The sequence below is a fragment of the Mesocricetus auratus genome, unplaced genomic scaffold, assembly GCF_017639785.1.
Source record: "Mesocricetus auratus isolate SY011 unplaced genomic scaffold, BCM_Maur_2.0 Super-Scaffold_100028, whole genome shotgun sequence".
Lineage (NCBI taxonomy): Eukaryota > Metazoa > Chordata > Mammalia > Rodentia > Cricetidae > Mesocricetus > Mesocricetus auratus.
In genome coordinates, this window is record NW_024429209.1 from 4,744,248 (window position 1) to 4,766,222 (window position 21,975).

Below are 21,975 nucleotides of genomic sequence, written 5' to 3' on the forward strand. Positions count from 1 at the left end.
CCTGCTCCCACAGTCCTATCCAGCTAGGCTCTCTCCCAGTGTCTGTCCATCTCACGCACCATTTCCCTCCAACTGCTCTGAGATTGGCATAAGTGTTCCCAGGGCAACAACATGGATGAATTCACCAATACAATGCTCAGAGAAAGAAGCCAGACACAAAAGACCTCCTGCTATATGCTGCCATTTGTGTAATTTCAAAACAGGCAAAGCAATCTATACAGTCAGAAATTGGGACATGGTTCCCTCGGAGTGATGGCTGAGCAGAGAATGGGGGGGGGGCTTCTCTGATGCATGTCAATCATGTTTCCATATTCCAGCAGCTATATCTGCATGTCCACCTTGTGAAAATATTTAGCACTATGCAGCTTAATATTGGTGCATTTTGCCGGGTGTTGGTGGCGCACGCCTTTAATTCCAGCACTTGGGAGGCAGAGGCAGGCGGATCTCTGTGAGTTTGAGGCCAGCTTGGTCTACAAAGTGAGTTCCAGGACAGCCTCCAAAGCCACAGAGAAACCCTGTCTCGAAAAAACAAAAAAAAAATATTGGTGCATTTTGTTGCTGGGATCTCCCATCTGATCTCCAGGCTGCTCTCCCATCACTCATTCATGTTTTACTTTTTAAAAGCTTACTATGTGTTGTTCTTTAATTCCAGCACTCGGGAGGCAGAGGCAGGTGGATCTCTGTGAGTTCGAGGCCAGCCTGGTCTACAGAGTGAGTTCCAGGACAGGCTCCAAAGCAATACAGAGAAACCCTGTCTGGCAAAACCAAGAAAAGCAAAACTTTGTTGGTGGTGTATGTGTGTGTGCATGGTGTGTGTGTGAATACAAGTCACAGCATGCATGCAGGTTAGAAGTCAACCTTGTGGAGTTAGTCCTTTTTTTCCACCTTTATGTGGGCTATCAGGTTTGTATAGGAGTCCCTTTACCTGTTGAGCCATCTTACCCTTTCCCATGATTTTTGCGTGTGTGTGTGTGTGTGTGTGTGTGTGTGTGTGTGTGTGTGTGTGTATGTGTGTGTGTTCACTTGTACATGGGTACATGTGTGGGCATGAAGGCCAGTGGTGTCTCTATAGAATAACCTCGGGTATCATTTCTGAGGAGCCATCAACCTAATGTTTTTTAAAGACTGATTTGTTTTACTTAGACTGGAGTTGATTTTAGGTTAGGCTGTCTGGCCAGGAGCCCCAAGAATCTGCCTGTCTCTATCTCCCTAGTGCTGAGATTACACCACTGTATTTTATAGGTGTTCTGGGTCTTGAACTCGGCAGCTCAAGCTTGAGTGTCAAGCACTTTACCAACACAGCCATTTCCCTGGATCTGGTCCACACATCTTTAAAGTTCTCCTGCCTTTACACAAGGCATTCCCTTATCCTCTAATCTTTTGTTTGTTTGTTTCTGTTCAAACTTTGGGTTTTTTTAATTTTTGTCTTTTTTTTTTTTTTTTTGCTTTGTTTTTCTGAGACAGGGTTTCTCTCTGTAGCAGCCCTAACTGTCCTGGAACTCACTCTGAAGACCAGGCTGACCTCCTGGAACTCACTCTGAAGACCGGGCTGACCTCGAACTCACAGAGATCCACCTGCTTCTGCCTCCTAAGAGCTGGAATTAAAGGCGTGCGCTGCCACCATCTAAACTAAGCACTTTGTATTCTTATAATCATTACCTGCCTACCATTTAAGGAAGCCAAAGTGCATCCATGATAAAAGGTGATTTCATATGTATGTGGGAAGCCTAGTGTTCATTGGCTGCAGAGCTCTCAGGAACCATCAGACCCAAACGATAACCACACCCATTAGGAGTTAACTCTCAACTTCAGTAAACCACACAACCCCAATGAAGTATCATAGTCAAGATGGGACTTGCTTTCTTCTCTCACAAGGAGGAGTTTGAAGAAAAGCAATCCAGGGAAGAAAGGACCAGGCCAGCAGGACATCAGATGCTCTGGCTAGCCTCTCCATCCTGATAATGACTGCAACTTTCCTGGCCATGTTCCAAGCAGAAGAAAGAGAAGATGAAGTACAAAGGGGAAAGCAGGTCCCTACACAATCTCTTTTATGCTTTTTGTTTGGTTTGTTTCCCAGAAGTGCAACCATGACTGGCTCAGGTGTGCTTACTCTGCAGCCTGCCAGAGCACAGTCAGCTAGCTCCCCCTGGTGCAGTCTTGCTGTGCACAGCAGCCACCAGCAAAAGACAGCCAGCCTCTTGTCCCAGCATGTGCACACAGAGATTTTGAGGGAAGAATGCAGCCAGTGGAACTGCTGTTAGTTTCCAGCGATGCAGGAACATTTAGGGGCAAGATCAAGAGAGGTTCTAGCAAGTTCCACCAGAACAGACCACAATGACTCTTTGCTATCCAATGACCCACAGGCATGTCACTTCCCCCAAAGCCTACATTTCAGCCCCAGTGAGAAAATACCAGGGTCAAGGGCTGTCTCAGCTGTAATTTCAGTGGGCAAGCCTGAGAACCTGAGTTCAGATCCCCAGCACCCTCTTAAAAAGACCAGTATGGAGGTGCACACTTGTGTTGGGGGATATGTGTTAATTAAATAAAATCAGCTTTGGATCAGGAGGCTAGTTAACAGAAAGTAATCACAGAACATCTGTTGGGAGGTCTTGCTGGTCAGAGGTTGTAGTCTATCATGGCCTGGCCACTCTCTCCAAAGGTTAACAACATGAGGGACTCCCTCCCCAGCCAGGCTTCCTGCTCGATACCTTCCCTTGTCTGGAGACTGTCTTTAGGGCCAGAGGACTGACCTTATCTGAAAGCTGTCTCTAAGCCTGGATGCCTGGTGTATCTCTAGCATGGCCTTTGACACAGTTTTCCCCTGTTATACCTATGGTAACTAAGGTTTTTACTCACTGGCTCAGGATGGAAGCACTGGCCACTCAGATCTGGATAGCTCTGGCAACACAGCCTCCAGACACCAACAAGGTCACAGGTTGTTCCCTGCCCCTGGTTTTCTGTGTAACCTTTGGTGGCAACACGGGCATCATTCTTCAACACAGACTCATACTATGGTAGGACCATGGACTCAGACATGGTCCTGGGCAGCAGTCTGGATCCAGACCTCACTGTGGCTCCAGGTGGCAGTACAGGTCACACAGACTGGCATGTCCCCAATGGCAGCGTGGTTGCCAGATACCAAACAGCTCCAGATAGCAACCCAGCCCCTGGGCCATGGCAACATGTCCCCCTGTCCTTACCTTTCAAAGCCCCAACCAGGCGTTGGTGGTGCACACCTTTAATTCCAGCACTTGGGAGGCAGAGGCAGGAGGAACTCTGTGAGTTGGAGACCAGCCTGGCCTATAGAGTGAGCTCCAGTACAGCCTGCAAAACAAAACAGAGAAACCCTGACTCGAAAAACCAAAAAACAAAACAAAACAACAACAAAAAATCTTTCAAAGCCCCTTAGTCCTCCAGGTTTTTGGCTTGCTAGACCTTGAAACAAAATGTTCAGGCCATGAGATACATGAGCAAGAGTGGGGACTCAGAGTGACTCAGGGAATTAAAGAAATGGGACAAATAAATGTGCTGTGTCATCAGATATTTTCTTTACATGAAAAAAAAAACCTCCATAATAAAATGTACTACCTAAACTGGCTGTAAGAAAATATAAAATAGGATTCTGCACAGCAGACAGGTGAAGCTGTCCATACCTTTGTGCAAAGATACGGGAATATGTGAACAGAGAAGGTGGGAGTGGAGTTCAGGTTTTGGCCCTACATAAAAACTGCTACAACAACCCAGGGGCACACAGGGGGAGCACCAGGAGGGGAGGTTCCCCCCAAGAAGCAAGGAGGGATCTCCAGGCAGGAATGGGAGGCACCCCAGCCCTTCCACCCACTCCCCATAGACCAGGTATGGAGGGCTCCCACGTGGTTCCAAGCAAATAATAACTGGGGATAAGATTCCCTCCTCTTGATGCTTCAGGCACAGTGGACAGCTTGTGAGATCTGGTAGGGATGTAAGCTCAGGTAGTCTCAGAGGACTAGGTTGAGAGAGATGGAGAGATGTGAATCAGGTTCTGTTTTTTTTTTTTTCTGAGACAGGGTTTCTTTGTATTGTTTTGGAGGCTGTCCTGGAACTCCCTCTGTAGATCAGGCTGCCCTCTAACTCACAGAGATCTGCCTGCTTCTGCCTCCCGAGTGCTGGGTTTAAAGGCGTGTGCCACTAACGCCCAGCTGTGAACCAGTTTCTTAAGGCCTATAGTGGCCATAATTCTTTTTTGTTTTATTTTTGTTTCTTGAGACAGGGTTTATTTGTGTAGCCTTGGCTGTCCTGGAACTCTGTAGACCAGGCTGGCTTCCAACTCACAGAGATCCACCTGCCTCTGCCTCCTAAATGCTGGGATTAAATTGTGCCACCACTGCCTAGCATTCTGTATGTATTTCTACATATAATTACTTTGAGACAGGGTCTCATGTAGCACAGGCTGGCCTCAAACTCACTATATGGCCAAGTATGAGCTTGAGCTCCTGATCCTTCTACCTCCACCTCCCAAGCTCTGGAATTGCAGGTGGGAATCCCCTATCCACATTCAGTTTACGAGACTCTAGGGGAACCCAGGGCTTCATGTGCATGAGGCAAGCATGCTACCCCTTGAGATAACGAGGCAATCTTGACTCTTTCTATAATCCTCGTACAGAAATTCTTTGTACTAGTTTTTGCAACTTTCAGAAAGTCTGAAATTATCTCTGTGAGTTCGAGACTAGCCTGGTCTACGGAGCGAGTACCAGGACAGGCTCCAAAGCTACACAGAGAAACCCTGTCTCAAAAAACAAAACAAAAAGTCTGAAATTGGACAAGATGAGAAACCAACTTTTCTCTCAAATATGAAAAATAAACAGTGTTCTAAGCCTTCTGGATCCTGTCACACTGAAGCAGTAGCAGCTTCCCTTTCGTCGAGCCCTTAGTGGGTGCCAGGTAGATGTGACTTGCCTTTTCAGGTCTGTCCTTGAATCCTCTGCAGCCCATGGAGGAGATGCCGACATTGCCCTTCATTTTCAGGTGAGGAAACCTTTAGTCCAGTGGGGCAAATACCCAGGGTCACCTTGCAAATGAGGGCTGGGACTGGGATGGGTTCTTTGAATCCAGAGGAATAAAAAATCCAAGGGTAGGAGCATAGGAGTTCCACTCCACACTGCACCAGGTGACAGGGCTGTCGGTGCTAAAAGGACTGGGTTCTTGCCCATAACTGTCCATCCAGTCTCCTCTCAACATGTTCATGCTGACACCATTTGCAGCATGCTGTTCTCTGTGTCCATTCGGCCTTCCCCTACATCCTCTTCTAGGACAGGCCATCTTCTCCCCTACTGAGGGAGGCCCCTCTCTCTCCTCTACAGTTCCAGAGCACAACACCCGCCCTCTCACGGGCACTATCCTACTTTCTGTCTCTTGCTATAATTCTTTTGGCAAAGGCAGAAGAGTGAGTGTATAGAGGACTCCAGCTCTGGACCTGGGTTCTTAAATTCTAAACCTGGGTGTTCTGCTACTGGTTGTGTGATTTTAAGTGAGTCACTCCACCGCTCTGAGCACCTCTGAAACCAAGCCACTGTTCTAACTCAATTCATTATGCAGAGCAGGAGAGCAGTCAATACAGGCTGGTAAGCAACAGCAACTATTCTCGTACCCTCTAAAGATGTCCATTTTACATTCTTCTTCCAGATAAACTGGTTATCAGCATGTGTCCAAGTTACATTTCTAGTTTGTCACAGAAGCAAGTCGACAGCTTCCTTTTGTGAAGGAGGGTTCTTGGGGAAAAAAATGAATGGTTGAATAACCCTTATTAAACTGAATATAAGACAAAGGGCATCTGAAACCACTGGGTGTTTAGGTAGTTGATTTCCCTAAAGAGGTTCTAATCCTGTTAAAGTTTATCAGAAAATTGCTTAAGCACTCACCAGGAATACTAAACGGCCTCTTACAGGAGGCTATGGGTTCCAAAAGAAGAGAGAATTCCATCCCAGACCCAAATGGGGACTCTCTCTTAATCACAATGACCACAGCTGACATTTCCCTAGCCTTCATTCTGGCCTAGGCTATAGCTGTGTGACAGGCCCAGCTTAAGGCATGTCTTGTCGTGTTTGTTATTGCCCCTCCCCCCCCACAGTCCCACTTCCACTTAGAATGCTCAGTATAGGGTGAGGCTGTACGGGATGGCTACAAGGTGCTGTGGGATAGGTAACTGGAAGAAGTAGCCATCATGTCCTATGCACAGTATAGACACACACACACACACACACACACACACACACACACACACACAGGACCATGACAGAAACAAACAGGTTTTGGAGGGGTCAAGGTCACTCACTCTCCCCCAATGTGGTGGGTCAGTTGTGTGCTGTTTGGGTAGATGGAACCTTGGGTAGGCCGTCTGCCTGCTACCATAGGATAAGGTACTTGCCAGCTTGATGACAAAACACAGCGGTTGGCAGAGGGCCAAAGGCTTGTTACCAAGCATGGATTCTTTTCCTCTGACAAGACAGTGAAGGGCTGGATCCAAGTTGCTTGCCAGTGTTGCCTGAGAGATTTGTGGACATCTTGCCAAGGTCCAAACAAGCAGATGGAGTGGGCAGCTGGATGCATGCTACTCTGAAAGGAAAGGTCCACCTGTCCATTGTGAAGGCTGGAAAGGTCCACCTGTCCATTGTGAAGGCTGGAAAGGTCCACCTGTCCATTGTGAAGGCTGGAAAGGTCCACCTGTCCATTGTGAAGGCTGGAAAGGTCCACCTGTCCATTGTAAAGGCTACTCCACGGGTAGGAGGAGAGTCATCTCTTGGCTAGCTTAGAATGAGGTCAGTTCTCAAAGCGTGGTCCCTGAGCAGTCACAAGAACTTATTGGAAATGAATTCTTGGGGTTAGAAACACAACTAGGTGGGAAAGAGTGCTTGCTGCTCTCCCAGAGGACCCACGTTTGGTTCCCAGCACCACCGTCACGTGCTCACAACCGCCTGTAATCCATCTCCAGGGTATTTAACACGCCTCTAACCATGGCAGGCACTTGTAATAATGTCCACTTAGATACACACATACACACAATCAAACATAAAGTAAATTTTTGGAAGGAAGAACTCTTGTCCCCACCCAAAACCTCCGATTCAGAACTGGCTGGACCTCAGTGATTGTTTTATCTTCCAGGGTCTGATGCAAACACAAGTTCACACCTGTTTACTTAAGCTGTAATAGCCACCCCTTTTCTTCTTTCATTTCCTACTGTGCTCTTGGCCTCCTGTCTTCTCACGCCCTTGCATCCCCACAAAACAGCAATGCCTTTTCAGACACCCCTGAGAATCAGTCTGACTGCCCCAAGTGTGTGAAAAAGTGTCTGCCTGCCAGCGACCTTGAGCTGTTTCCTGTGCGAGGCACTTTCTTCTTTTAGACAGATAAACAGCTATAGCCATGTTTACCTCAAGTGTCTTGAACGTCACCTGACCAGCCACGCTTGCATTCCTGCCTGATGGAAGAGTGCGCACCTCCTGTCCATCTTCCTCTCTGTTTCAGGGTTTCTTTGCACTTGCAACTGTGTGATGTGCCTACTGATCACCTGTCTTCTTACACCAAGACAGAAGACTGTTAGTCTCTGGCTTTCTTTCTGCTGAATCCCTGCCCAAGCTGTTCTGCCTAATGCGCAGGAAGACATCTTGATGCTACCCTGAACCAGGACTCCACATGCAAAGTGGAAGCGGAGGTAGGAATCAGTCAGAGCAGGTCCTTCCTGCCCAGCACCCTAAGGATGCTTGGAACAAAACAGCACTGGAAAAAAAACAGCTTTGAGCAAAGCTACTACCCTGGCTACCCACTGAAAAGGTGACTTTGAGAGGCTGGAGAACCTGGGAAGCCCTCGAATGACACTCACTGATTCTTTTGATAAATCTTTGTCAAGTGCTAACAACCACTCACCATGGCTGTTGCCAGCTCCTAAGCAGAAGGTAGACCTGCTACTATGACTTCTAGCCAGCTCTACCCTTAGCTCCTCATCTCCTGAGCTTGTTGGCAATGTTGCACGCCCTCACTTGCTCTGGACTGAATTGTGTCAACACCTCCCCAGTTTGTTTGTTCAAATACCTCCAATGGGACTGTATTTGAGGATAGGGAGGATTAGGAAAGTTAGTAAGGAAGAATAGGTGTCCTTATTACAAAGGCTCCAGGGAGGCCATTCTCTCTCCCCATCATGTGAGGATACAGCAAGGAGGAGGCCTTTTGCATGCCATTCAGAAAACACGCACAAACACTGAACCAGCTGGCACCTTGACCCTGGACTTGACAGCTCCAAAACTGTGAGAGAATAAGTCTACCAACCTAAGCCACCAGAACGTGGCATTTTGCTATTGCATCTCTAGCTCACTGATACACCTACCTCTGCCTCACCCACCATGGTGTCCTGTTGTCCTGGCTATTCTACAGGTCGAGGTGGGGGACAGTGTGAGGTGGCTTCTTACAGTTGCTAAGTGACAAGCAGAGTCTGTGATTTCCTTCCAGCCACACACCTGCAGCCTCCAAGCCAGAGTCCCGGCAAGGGAAATGGAGACTTCATGCTCTCTGCTCTCCTCCAGTTCTCCAGCTGGGACACCCTCCTTAGCCTCCTGACACAGGGTTCTCTGTCCTCCTCCTTCCTCAGTCCTTCAAGGTCAGAAAAGCAATGCACTTCTCTTTTGTGGCCCATGATTATTTCCACACTCTTCCTGGTCCCAGCTAAGCCTTCATAGTGGACAAAAGCTTTTCCCTCACATATCTGAAAAATTCCATGGGACAGGTCATACAATTCCTTAGTATTACTCCTTAGCATTAAGGAGTAATAGAGAGGCCTAAAGAAACCCAGCCCACCTCGCTATTTCCTGTTGCATGGTCCTGTGTTTGAAAGTCAAACACAGACATTTCTGTCCCCTTTGGCATTCAAATCTCCTTCTGGCCAAAAAGATGCCTAAAGCTTATTATAATGAAGATTACATACTAGGAAAAGCAAAACAGAGAAGCACACTAAAACTATATAATTATATAATACATAAATATGTGTAGATATTACTATATGCATGTAAATCTAAATACATAAGTAGATATATGTATTCATTTTCAGCACAAATACAGTATTGTGTTTTACGTACTTCTCTGACTCTAGCTTCATTTGTCTAACACTACGCCTCATTCTTCCACCCTTGCACCAAGAGCTCCTTCCTGTCCTCTGTCTCCACCTCTGTAAACCAAGTTGCGGATGCCTCTTACACAACTGCCGAAGTCCGTTCCCTAGTTACTGCTCTGGCTCTTGCCCTGCCATTGTCTGTTGTTCAAACAGAAAGGAAGGTCTCTGAAAAACAATCTGCTGATGGCCAGGTGTCTGCTTTCACTGGGCACTGCCACTCCTGGAACGAAAGGATTGAGGCAAAGACTCTTGTCTGTGCCTTAGCTTGTTCACCTGTTAAGCACGACAAGCACACGACTCAAAAAGGGGGGTAGGGTGGGGTGAGAATGCTTTCAGTTGAGAAAGGGCTTCATTTTGTTCTAATGCAGAGATTTTTCTAAAATGGGAATGAAAAATAAAAGTGAGATGTAAGCTCTATGCAAAAGTGATGGCACGTGTGTGGTTAAGTTTACGACAATTAAAGGTATTAAGTCAGATACTGCTGGGTGCTCATTTTATCAGTCTGTCCCAGACATTTGACCGCAGCAAAGGAGACAGTGGAGCCTCAGATATGGCAAGGTAACTTTTTAATTCAGCTTTGGGGACTTTCAATATTAGAAACAGTCCAAAAGGACCAGAAGAAATTATCAAAAACACAATAACAAGTCAAATTAATAACTCTAACCCAGGTAGATAATAAACTAACACCTCAGAGGAACCCATTGCTGAGGATTTTAAACTGGGCAATGCTGCCCCGGGAAAGCAGGGTGCTGGGCAAAGACCACCCTGGACAACATTCTAAGAAACAAACGTTTTCTCCGCTGCAGAGGAGGAAAGCTCCAGTGTCTTTAAAGACACTACCCAAGATTCCATGGTAAAAGTCCCACTCACATGAATACAGATGGCCACCAAGATGCTTCAAGTCACTCTTGGTGTGACAGGTACCAATGTTAACTTCCTTCCAATAGTGGGACTCCATTTTCTGCCTTAATCATTCAGGACTCTTTATTAATAAACTTGTACAGTAACCAATGTAAATGGAATGTCCAAAAGCCAGAAAGAAGTTAACTGTCAATTCCAGCCTTGGTAAGTGTCCAGTAACATTAGGAGTCCTCACTACAAAAATATTCAAGAACATTCCTAGACCCATTACTCCTCTAGCTCAAATGACAGATATCCAGGGTGCTTATAAACCACATCAACAAAAGCAATGTCAAAAGTGTTAAGACGAATGCCAGTTGGTACCTTCTCAGGATGGAAAAGGCCCACCCCGCCAGCAGGACCAGCCTTCAGCAGGTTGGACACTGGGAACGAGATGCAGAATAGGCAAGAAAAATAAGGCTTCTTTTATTTCATTATCCTTCTTGTTCTTTTTTTTTTTTTTTTTCCGAGACAGGGTTTCTCTGTATTGTCCTGGAACTCGCTCTGTAGACCAGGCTGGTCTCGAACTCACGGAGATCTGCCTGCCTCTGCCTCCCGAGTGCTGGGATTAAAGGCATGCGCCACCAACACCTGGCATTATCCTTCTTGTTCTACTCTATTCTTTTTCTCTTCTGTACCTCTACCGTGATGTTTCCCTTCTTGCTCTTTCCTGACAGCTTCCTTCCACACTATGTCCTGATGTCTTCTCTTCTCCTCCATCTTTCCTGGTGTTTCCTTCTGACTTACTTTCTTCCCTTACAGCTTATATGTAAGCAGAATCTTTCAAGCAATATAAAAATTACAACGTGGGGGCTGGAGAGATGGCTCAGAGGGTAAGAGCACTGACTGCTCTTCCAGAGATCATGAGTTCAATTCCCAGCAACCACATGGTGGCTCACAACCATCTGTAATGAGATCTGGTGCCCTCTGCTGGCGTGTAGACGTACATGGGGGCAGGGTGTTGTGTTCATAATAAATAAATCTTTAAAAAAAAATTACAACGTGGTTACATTTTATTTTTTAAGCGAATGATTACAATGAATACAAGTAAAAAACATGTTTTCCTTATTCCTTACATGATTAAACATTTTACATATTACAGGTGAAAAACAAATTATCTCCAAGAATCCACAGTTAAACATTTATCTTTTAGACTTTTCATGAATCAGGAGACTTCCAGCCACACCGTTTCCAGTTTTTATAATTGCCGGAGAAACAGGTCTCTAGTTTCGCTTTTTGTATTTTAGAGTCCAATTCTTTGTGTTTTAGTTACATAAAGTAAAGCTTTGCTTTAGCTATGATGCACACCGAAACCCATGAATACATTTCACAACATCAAAAATAACTTGAACTAGTTCCTGGAACTTGTTTTCCTTACTCATTAACCTGAACCAGTCTATTCAGCTCAAGAAAAACTTTAGGTCCTAGCTGTGTGACACTTTGTTCTTATTTTCTACCCTTTACAGTCCCCGCTTTATCAGGGGCAGAAGCAACACTATATCCACCTTTACCTACAATAACTACTAAACTAACCTCTATCATAATCCCTTGCTGTATTTGTTAAACATCAAAACTATGTTAAACTGACAAGAGATCCACCTGCCTCTGCCTCCCGAGTGCTGGGATTAAAGGCGTGAGCCACCACCGCCTGGCTGGGTTCTCAACTTCTTAAATAGTAAAGTTACAAACCTATCGGTAATCGCACCCTTCCATTTTCTTTTGGTATTGTTGGTACACAATGGTTCTTCCTCAAAAGGGTTTCTTCCCTTCCACCATCCCATCCTCTCACCCGGTGGGAGCACTTCTGTACCCCAAAGGCCTCCAAAGCCTCCTTAGCATACCTCAGTTCCCACAGCAACTGCTCCCACCTTTCTACAGTAATCTACCCCATCAGGATTCCACTTTACATCCCAGTCCTTTTGCCCATTCACCTCTAGTTTTAGCAAGGTCTCACTTCCCAGGAAGCCCCTCAACTGGTCCTAGAATCCTAGGACACCCAAGCCTTCTTTACTGACAAAGGATCAATCTCACACAACTCTGACACAGGCACGTTCCCAAACCCTGACCTTGAACTGCTCAGCAACCTCTCAACTCTGACAAGTCCTAAAGGCTCAAAGGCTATGGCCCTGTCTGTCCACTTCCAACACCCTGAAGCCAAGCCTCATGGGAGCATGAAGAACAGGCAAGGCACAAGGAATGACAGGAACTGGCCTTCCTTTTCCACACCCAGCCCTGTGAGCTCATGAGGTGACACGGAATTAGAAGACAGACTGAATTAATCTGTAAAGTTTATTGCACAATTGAGGAGGTAGCAGAAAAGCTGGCAACAAGTTCAACAGAAACGCTCTTGTCACTAGTCACTGCAGGCACTAGCAGATGGGGACAGGACAGCCCTCCAAGGTGCAGGAGTCTGCCATGCCATTACTAAACACAATAAAAAGCTGTTCCATGATGCTGAGTGGGCAGTCTCCAGTTTCACTTGGAGTGATGGTCTTGCTGTCCACTCCCTCCCTGGCCCTCTGGTGTACACGAACACCTATTTTAAAAAAGAGAGAACAATGCTTTAGATCTCCACCTACATAACCACAAAGCCCCTCACTGTCAGCCAGACAGGCTGCCCACATTTACCCATCTCCCACCACTGCACGGTACGGGCATGCCAGCCTGCTGCCACACAGGCTCCTGGAGGCCTCTCTTCTGCAGTCATGAGAGGCAGGAAAGGATGTTCCACAACACCATGTGACTGAGGCTCACTGGGCCAGAATAAAACCCCTCAAGGTAGAAACCAGCTTCTACTTCTCTTCCACAAGCCTCTGTAGCACTGCCCAGCGCTGGTAGAGGGTATTCAGAGAGTCTGGTGGCAGCAGCCAGGGGACCAAGAGGCTGTGAGAAGGAAGATTTGTTTGAAAGCACCAGGGTTTGGCAAGGACAGACCTTCCAAACACGGGGAAAAGGCTTTCAGCATCCTCTCCCTGCAGTATCAATGACCAGGGCACAGGCAGCCCAGAATCACTTTCGAATACAGGGGCAGAAGGGAAGCCACTATGGGCAGCTTAGAAAAGGCCCAAGCTGTGACAAGTGGCCAGAAAACAGTGACCATTATTTACAGTCCCTGAAGTAACTTCTCAAATGCAGCACTGCTAGGAATCCCCTGGAGAACTTGCTAAATACCGCTGGCTCCAGGCATGCTCTCTCACGTGCTGCAAGATGACGGTGGCAGTGCTTGCTTCAGAAGCCAGTCTGAGAACCATTACTTCAATGGTCTCCTACTAAAGAGCAGGAGGGACAGGACAAGCAGGGGAGCACTGCTGAGATTCCCACTAGGTCAGCAAGTCAGGGATGGGCTGTTTCCTGACAAGTACTCCCACAGAAGTTCACCCCCAAACGTAGTCCCTCCTCAACCCAGAGCACTACATACCCGAATGAACTGAGGGGAACATGACGTCCCAGGGGCTCCTGTGCCGAGTGGCTCTGTAAGCATCCACTTCACCCCACAAAGATGTACAGAAGTGAGGTGGCAGAGGCTGAGGGAGGCATGTCCCTGCTGGCCTGGGTGGGGAAGCAGCTTCTGCTTTTCCTCATGACAGAGGTCTTTGCTGGACAACTGGGGCTCTCCTGTGAAGCATCTGGGATTAACACCTGGCAAGGACGCTGTTCCGGCCACTTCTTGAAACTTGAGGACTGCTGACAGACATGGCAGAGATCAGCTGACAATCCTACAGAGACAAGCCACAATAAACAGTTCACCAGGATGTTTAACAAGAACACAGCTACCAGTCGCGGGTGGGCGGGCTACAAGGTGACGCTCTTCCTGGGAACTCAAGGCCTCACGCACACTCAACACCGCTCCAGTGCTTTACCACTGAGACACATTCCCAGCTCCCCACCTTCCCTTTACCCATCCCCCACAGGTGACGGCTATGAGCACTGGCTATCACCTCAGGACTACAGGTTCATCTCCTCCCCTATACTGAATACACTGTAACTTGTGATCTTAAAGAAATTGTTTTTCCCCACCTAAGAAGCAGTTTGGATGTGTGAGGTAGTTTGAATGAGAATGGCCCCATAGGCTCATATATTTGAATACTAGGTCCCTAGTTGGTAGAGCTGTTTGAGAAGGATGAGGAGGCGTGTGTCATGGTGAGGGAGGCCTTGAGATTTCAAAGTCCACGCCATTCCCAGTCCGCTCTCTGCCTGGTGGTTGAACCTCAAGCAGCTCTTAGCTACCGTTCAGCAAGGACAAGCCTGCTTGTCTGCCTGCCACCATGCTGGTCATGAACTTACCCTCTCAAACTCTAATTCCCCAATAAACTCTTCATGGGCACTAGTCACACACATGGTATAATATATGTGCATTCACACATATACATAAAAAATAAATAGCTTATATTTTGGTCTGCAAACCACACACTTTAAAATTTAAAGTTCCATAGGCCTAGACAATTGGCAGAAGAAAAAATGGCTAAGAACCATGGTTTGCAAGTGATGCCAATGCATACTTCAGGCCACACAAATGAGGAACCAGGGAGCTCCCCCTCTCACAACACACACTTAAGGACATGCCTATCGCATAGCTCTGCTCACTCAGCCATTTCCCTCTGCCCCATGTGAGAACTTTAGGAACCTGACAAGGAACAATGCCTTCAGATACGACTCTTTGGAAATCTGTGCTGGCCTACCACCTCAAAAATTTCAAGAAACAGGACACCAAGCTGCAAAGACCCAGCACTGACTTGTGTAGCTTCCAGAAAGTGACAGACTGCTATAAGGCTGAAGAGTGTAGGAAGGCTCCAGGCTTTTGAGGGGTCAGGACAGACACCCCAAATCCAGGAACAAGTCTTTCAGCATCCTTTCCCTGCACTACCAATGACCAGAGCACAGGCAGCTAAGATCACTTTCGGATACAGGGGCAGAAAAGACTAAAGGAGACTTAGGGATACTCAACTGACAAAACTCCCAGAAACCTGCTGGGACTGGAAGACAGTCCTATGAACTCACGTCCATAAAAAAATTGTGTCGTGGTTTTGGTTTTCCAAGCTAGCAAATGGAGATTCAAAATACATAAGGATGCCTCTCGTGGAGCCTGGGGACTCAAGGCAAACATGTCTACACTGAGCCCCTGCTTTCCACCAGTGAGGTTCGATTACTAGTCACTGGACAGCCGGTGTATGTAACCAGCACCAGAAAAAAAAGTTAGCCACCAAGATATAGCTTACCAGGGGGAAGCAAGGCACATACATGTTGGGGGGGCACTTCTGCCAATGGGGGAGGAGTGGGTTCTGCTCTCTGATGCTGAAGGAGGGTGCTTCAAGAAGCCAAAATAGATGCTCCACACTACCCTAAGCCCTTCATTTCCCTTATCAGCCAGATATGTATTTTTCCTACACTGCTGACAGATCACTGCTACCTGGTGCAATGACAGAGAAAAGTCAGAGGGGGATGAGGGGGATGGTGGATATACATACAGGAGCTCACCAACACTGGAGAAGCCCAAAGATCTCGTGTAGCAGGGCTCTGAAGTGCCAGGTATGATCCAGAGTTTGGAAGGATCTGCACACCACCCCCTTCTCATCCTCACCTCCCCCACGCAGCCACCAAAGCAACAGAGAAAAAACAACACTCCAGGGGCTCACAGGCAGACAGACGCTCCAGGCTGGGCAGAGCCAGCTTTTAGATTCTCTCAAGCACTGACACCCTGAGCAGGCCTCTCTGAACAGTGCTGAGCATCTGACTTATCTGCTACGACTACCTGGGCAGTCACAATGGACTGGCATCTTACCTGGAGGAGACACCGGAGCTCTCTGGAGACAAGCCTGATGCTCAGCCGTGTGGGCTGCTCAGAAGCACAGCAGGGCCATGGTATCTGGGGAGCACTGTTCTCTAGTGGCACTGGGGTGCACCTGGCTGTAAAGGCAGCACAGACATGTGGATCATTCTGTTGTCCAGCTGTCCGCCTGTTCCCATGGAGAGGAGAGAAAAACCCTTCCCAGGTGGCTACCCAAGGCAGTGATGGAAGGTGATGAATTCCTCAAGGAGAGAACAGAAGACCTGTTCTCTCCCTGTGCTGGCTGCTCCCTCAGTTTACAGGAGACAATGCCTCACAACAAGGGACCGTCCTTTATTTGTTCCAGTCAGAACCCTGATTCTTGACTGACAGAACAGAGCGGAGATGCATGCTAAGAGTCAAGCAAGGTAACACTTTCTACAAGGTCTCAGGTATCCTGAGGTGACAACGGGTGTGGAACTTCTGAAGGAAAAGACCAACCACTGAGCTCCAAACCCTGGAGGCCAGCCCCAGATTCATTGGTAGGCAGCAGGGGGCCTCAACAGGCAGGAAGTGATGTGGGAAAGCACCAGGGTTTGGTAAGGACAGGTGTGGCTCCTCCAAACACGGGGAAAGGCTTTCCGCATCCTCTCCCTGCACTATCAATGACCAGGGCACAGGCAGCCCATGATCACTTTCGAATACAGGGGCACAAAGAGCAGTGGGCAAGTTGAGAGGGAAGGCTATGGCCAACAAACCGGGAAATGGTTACACTGGAAACAGATGGATAGACAGGTGACAGCCAGATTTGCAGTAGAGAGAGAGGAAGCTGTTTCTGGGGGCCGGAGAGATGGTTCAGTGGTTAAGAGCACTGGCTGCGCTTCCAGAGGTCCTGAGTTCATTTCCCAGTGACCACATGGTGACTCACAACTGTCTGTAAGGAGGCATGGTGCCCTGGCCTGGCCTGCAGGCATACACGCAGACACTGCATAGAATAAATAAAGACTGGTTGGGAGTGGTGACTATTCTAACTAGCCCTGGCCACTAGACTTGCAGCTGACAGACACAGGGACCATTAGCCCCCATTCTCAGATGAGGAAACCAAGGACCAGAGAAGGTACAGATGTAGCAGAGAGCAATGACTGAGATATGGGTAGTGGACGACGCCCCCCAAATCCTTCCTGCTGACAACCCACCAAAGTACACCAGAACAGGGGGACCGAGGACACAGATCCTAAGTGGGTTCAGCAAGAAGCAGGCATGCCTCAAAGGCCCCAAGAAGGCAAACGTGGATCTGATGAACTCAACCTAACTCACCTCCACACACTCAAATGCCGTCTGGGAAACTGCGCATATTCATGTGGGAGCTCCAGATGCCAGGGGACGATCCTCACTCGGGAGCACCATGGTCCGTCAGTCTGGCAGGATGGAGACAGCTCTTACGGCCGTTGTGCACCCAAGCTGTTATTTCTGCAAGCGATAAGCCCAGGTGAACCACCTGAACAGCACCCAGAATACCAGACACAGAAGCTGCCAGCCAGCAAACCACGTGGCAAGGACTCTCCCCTCTCCACTTCCTTTGAAATCTGTAAGGGATTCCCAATACGCAACATGGACCTGAACTGTACCCAGAGTCTCGTCATTCTGTTGTCTGTGGCTTAACAACTGAATGGAAAAAAATAAGGAAGGAAGGAATGAAAGAAAGAAAAGAAAGAAAGAGGAAAGTAAAGGACATGACTGCTACTAGATACGGTGGAGGAAAAAGTTCATTATAGCTATGTGGGAGAGCACAGTTAGAGCCCAGAATGGATCTGATCAGAGGGAGCTGGGCCACGTGGGAAGCGGGGAGGGGAAGTAAGACAGGAGAGAGGGGAACCAGGTGCAGCAGCCAGGAGGCCCAAAGGTCCAAATACGGTAAGGAACAAAACTTCTGGATTATACAGGGAAGACCACGTGGGGGAGAGGACCCAGCCCCTGGGCTGTAGACTTCAGGGTAGGGAGAGGTAGGGTATGCCAGCCAGCCATACCCTGTAACAGGTAGAGACTGGGGGATGTTGGGAGAAACCTGGAGGCCTGGTCGGCTTAACAGACACCTCAGCTGTTTGTCCGGGTCTGCAACTTAACACCAGCCACCTGGCCTCGGTGTCTCTGGCCCCCACCAGGCTTCTCTCTGACCTCCACACCACCCTGCTGGTGCCCACCGGAAGGCCGTGCGGCGGCATCCGTGCGGCAGCACTTACCCAAGCATCCTCTCCCTGGACAGTGGGCGCCCACCGGTGAGCTGAAGAGAGTAGGGAGGCCCCAGCTGCTGCAGAAGCCGCAATCTGCCGACCCACGGAGCTTCCATCGGTTTCCAGGAGGGCTGCACAGCCAACCGGCCTGACAAGAAAGCACACGCTAAGGGTTGCAGTGCAAAGCTGACCACCGCGACGCTGCGCCAGGGTCCCGGGAGCGTCCTCGACTTAAAAGCTCTGGTCCACGCCTTGGAAGGATCCTAAAAACACGGGACACGGGTCGCAAACAAAGGCCGGCTTTGTGTAGGCGACAGGCATGAGTTTGGTGCTTCGGCAACCACAACTCGAAGGCTGGGACACAGAAGCACGCGGCTCGGCAGCCTCCTCAAGACCCGGGCCCGCTGTGCACCGGCTGCTCGCCGGCCTCGGTTTCCCCACTAAGAGAATGGCGCTGCCTCGCACCGTGCTGCACTCACCTGGGCGCTCTACACTGGGCAGAGGAGCAGACAGCCCGGGAGCACACAAGATGTCTACAGATTTCGGAGGATGGCACTGGACAGACAGCAGCCCGAACCACGCGACAGGAAGCTTCACTCTTCACGATGGGCGCTGGCGGAAGTAAAGATACTAAAGCTTGCTGCAGCCTAGAGCGGTAATTCCGATCGGCGGGAACTCCAGCGCCCCCTGGAGCGGAGGAGGGAAACAACTGCTTCGACGTTTTATTTATTTTTCTTTCGGTTTTTAAAGGCAAGATTTCTCTTTGTAGCTTTGGATCCTGTCCTGGAACTCTGCTCTGTAGACCAGGCTGGCCTCGAATTCACAGAGATCCGCCTGCATCTGCCTCCGGAGTGCTGGGATTAAAGGCGTGTGTCACCAATGCCCAGCTCATGTTAAGTCAATTTTTAATAGTGGCAGTGTTTACAAGGAAACCCTCCTTGACTTCCTTGTTTGCTTGTTTCTTTGTTTGTTTGTCCTATAAGAATAAATTCTACCTTATTCATTGCTGATTTACGTAGCACCTGGATCAGTGGTGCCACAAAGGAACAAGCGATGAGTTACAGTCGCGTTTCTTGGAAACCACCACATGGAGGAGTCAGTAAATGCTTTGAGGATGGAATATGAAGGTGAGATGAGTCCAGAGAAGTGGACACGTAATGAAAATACTTTGCTAAACGTCTTCCTAAAAATCTCAAGGCAGCCAAGCTATGGAGGCACGTGCCTTTAATTCCAGCACTTGAGAGGCAGAAGCATGAGGGTCTCTGTGAGCTTGAGGCCAGCCTTGGCTAAAGAGCAAGTTCCAGGACTGGCTCTATAGCTACTGGAAAACCCTGTCTCAAAAAAACCAAGAGGAAAAAAAATCTCAAGGGATTGGCAGATGGAGCGATTCCCTTAGCCAGAAGAGACCTGATCCAAGAAGGGGCAGAGATGACAGACAGATGTCTGGAAGGCACTCAAGTCTCAAAGTCCTTATACTCACAAACTCTGCCTGGATCCTGGGTCAAATGAGGCTCCTGGCCTTACGGCAGCCCTGCACTTGAGTCTGAAGAAGCAACTCCTCTGGAAGATTCCAGAGGCTCACTAGGGTCAGGAGAAAAGGACAATCCAAACTTTCCCTGTGCAACCTTGAGGGAAACAGGGAGGGGGGGTCCTAGAGGGTGAGTAGATCCCACATTCCACACTTGGGAGATGTTCATAGGGTTCTGAGGTTGAACGTTGTGGGTCTCTGTGATGGGAGGGAACTGTAGGATGTTGCTGGAATATGCTGAGGGAAGCCCTCTTACAGATACGCCTCTGCCCCACCCCCAAAAAATGCTGGATTAAGGAATGCCCGGTCCTAATTTTACATTTTCTTTTTTTTTTTTTTTTTTTTTTTTTTTTGGTTTTTTGAGACAGGGTTTCTCTGTGGCTTTGGAGGCTGTCCTGGAACTAGCTCTGTAGACCAGGCTGGTCTCGAACTCACAGAGATCCGCCTGCCTCTGCCTCCCAAGTGCTGGGATTAAAGTAATTTTACATTTTCTAAGAGTGACTCTTAAAATACAAAAGATAGTCTGGGCTGGAGAGAGAGCTCAGTGGCTAAAAGCACTAGCAGAGGACCTGGGTTCAGTTACTAGTCTTGTCCACATCTGTACGGCCAGTTCTAGGGAATCTGATGCCCTCTGTGAACACTGCGTGTATGTGGTACACAGGGTACATGCAGGCAGCACACTCATCACATAAAATTGTTTAAAATCTTTTTAAGGGCAAAAGATAGAATTTATTCTCATACTGTAACCAAAATATTATGCCAACTTGACAGGATCCAGAATCACCTGGAAGACAAGCCTCTAAGGTACACCTGTGAGTGACCCCTAGATTAGGTTAGCCACTCCACATGTCTGGAAAAGAATTATCTAGATTACATTGAGATGAGAAAACCCACCTCCACTGGGCGTGGGCAGCACCATTCTGTGGTCCAGGGTCCTGAACAAACAGGAGAGCTGGCTGAGCAGAAACAACCGTTTTCTGTGTCTTAGCTTGGAGTTCGGCATGACCAGCCACCTCAAGCTCCTGTCACCATGACCTCCCTCCCACAGTGGACCGTGCACTCAGACAGTGAGCCAAAATAGCCTCCTCCCCACTTCCTGGCCTTTTGTCAGGGCATTTGATAGAACAATGAGAAAATCAACGCATATAGCATGTCATTGAATTGTTTTTGTTTGCTGGCTTTCCTTTTTGCTACTGGAGATTAGGCCAGTACTAAAAGCTTCATCCTTGCTATGTGATTGCCTTATCACTAAGCCCCATGCCCAGCCCTGTTTTTAAATTTTAGTTTTGAGACTGATCTCACTAAATTAACCAGGCTACCCTTTAACTGACTCTGTAACCCAGAGAAGTTCCACCAGGAAGGTTGTGAATTTGCAATTCTCATGCCTCAGCCTCCTAATTATAGGCCTGCATCACCAGGTCCACCTATTTTTAACTTTTGCATTTATTTGGTGGGCAGGTGTGTGTGTGTAGCTGTATATGTGTAAGTGTGCTGTGTGTGCACATTCACACCATATTGCATCTTTAGGGGTCAGTGGACCATTTGTGGGAATTTGTAGGGAGTCTGTCCCTGTGCTGCCCACCAGCTCCCAAATAACAACACAGAGACTTCTTTTTGTTTGTTTGTTTGTTTGTTTTGTTTTTTTCGAGACAGGGTTTCTCTGTGGCTTTGGAGGCTGTCCTGGAACTCCCTTGGTAGTCCAGGCTGGTCTCGAATTTACAGAGATCCGCCTGTCTCTGCCTCCTGAGTGCTGGGATTAAAGGCGTGCGCCCCCAACGCCCAGCTCAGAGACTTCTTATTAATTATGAAAGCTCAGTTAGTATCTTAGGCTTGTATTTAACCAGCTCTATCATAAATTATGTTTGTTTGTTTGTTTGTTTTTTCAAGACAGGGCTTCTCTGTGTAGTTTTGGAGCCTATCCTGGCACTCTCTGTAGACCAGGCTGGCCTTGAACTCACAGAGATCCTCCTGCCTCTGCCTCCCAAGTGCTGGGCTGAAAGGCGTGTGCCAACACCACCGAGCAAATTATCCTGTTTCTATTAATCTATGTGCCACCCCCAGGCTCGTTTACCTCATCTGTGTAGTGTCCATCCTGCTTTCTTGCTTCCTCCCTGTCTCCCTTCATCTTCCCAGTGTTCTCTGTGTCTGGAAATCCTGCTTAGCTATTGGCCATTCAGCTTTTTATTAAACCAATCAGAGTGAAACATCTGCACAGCGTACAAAAAGATTATTCCACAATAGGAATTGGTTCTCTCCTTATACTGCTTGGCTTCCAAGGATCTAACTCAGGTTGTCAGACTTGGCAGCAAGTGCCTTCATCAGCTTATCTCCACTGCTCCTCTTTTCATTTGTGTGTGTGTGTGTGTGTGTGTGTGTGTGTGTGTGTGTGTGTGTGTGTGGTGTGCCAGAAGTGTGC

The 21,975-nt window shown here is 48.1% G+C and overlaps 1 long non-coding RNA gene and 3 other non-coding genes across 5 annotated transcripts; all 4 read right to left on the reverse strand.

Moving 5' to 3' along the window:
- Nucleotides 1–12,311: 12,311 nt before the first annotated feature.
- LOC106022195 lies at nt 12,312–18,662 on the reverse strand. 2 transcript variants are annotated; one of them, XR_001197220.3, is made up of 6 exons: nt 18,511–18,662; nt 18,041–18,179; nt 17,118–17,270; nt 15,816–15,940; nt 13,455–13,752; nt 12,312–12,572 (listed from the first exon to the last, which is right to left on the reverse strand). It is a non-coding gene; the product is annotated as an uncharacterized LOC106022195 (long non-coding RNA). The 2 variants fall into 2 exon arrangements; XR_005871597.1 differs by having other exon boundaries at nt 17,118–17,465.
- On the reverse strand, nt 12,937–13,063 carry LOC121134625. Its single transcript, XR_005871717.1, has one exon. It is a non-coding gene; the product is annotated as a small nucleolar RNA SNORA71 (small nucleolar RNA).
- LOC121134627 lies at nt 14,815–14,945 on the reverse strand. The gene has a single exon (XR_005871719.1). It is a non-coding gene; the product is annotated as a small nucleolar RNA SNORA71 (small nucleolar RNA).
- LOC121134623 lies at nt 16,378–16,509 on the reverse strand. Its single transcript, XR_005871715.1, has one exon. It is a non-coding gene; the product is annotated as a small nucleolar RNA SNORA71 (small nucleolar RNA).
- Nucleotides 18,663–21,975: the final 3,313 nt, after the last annotated feature.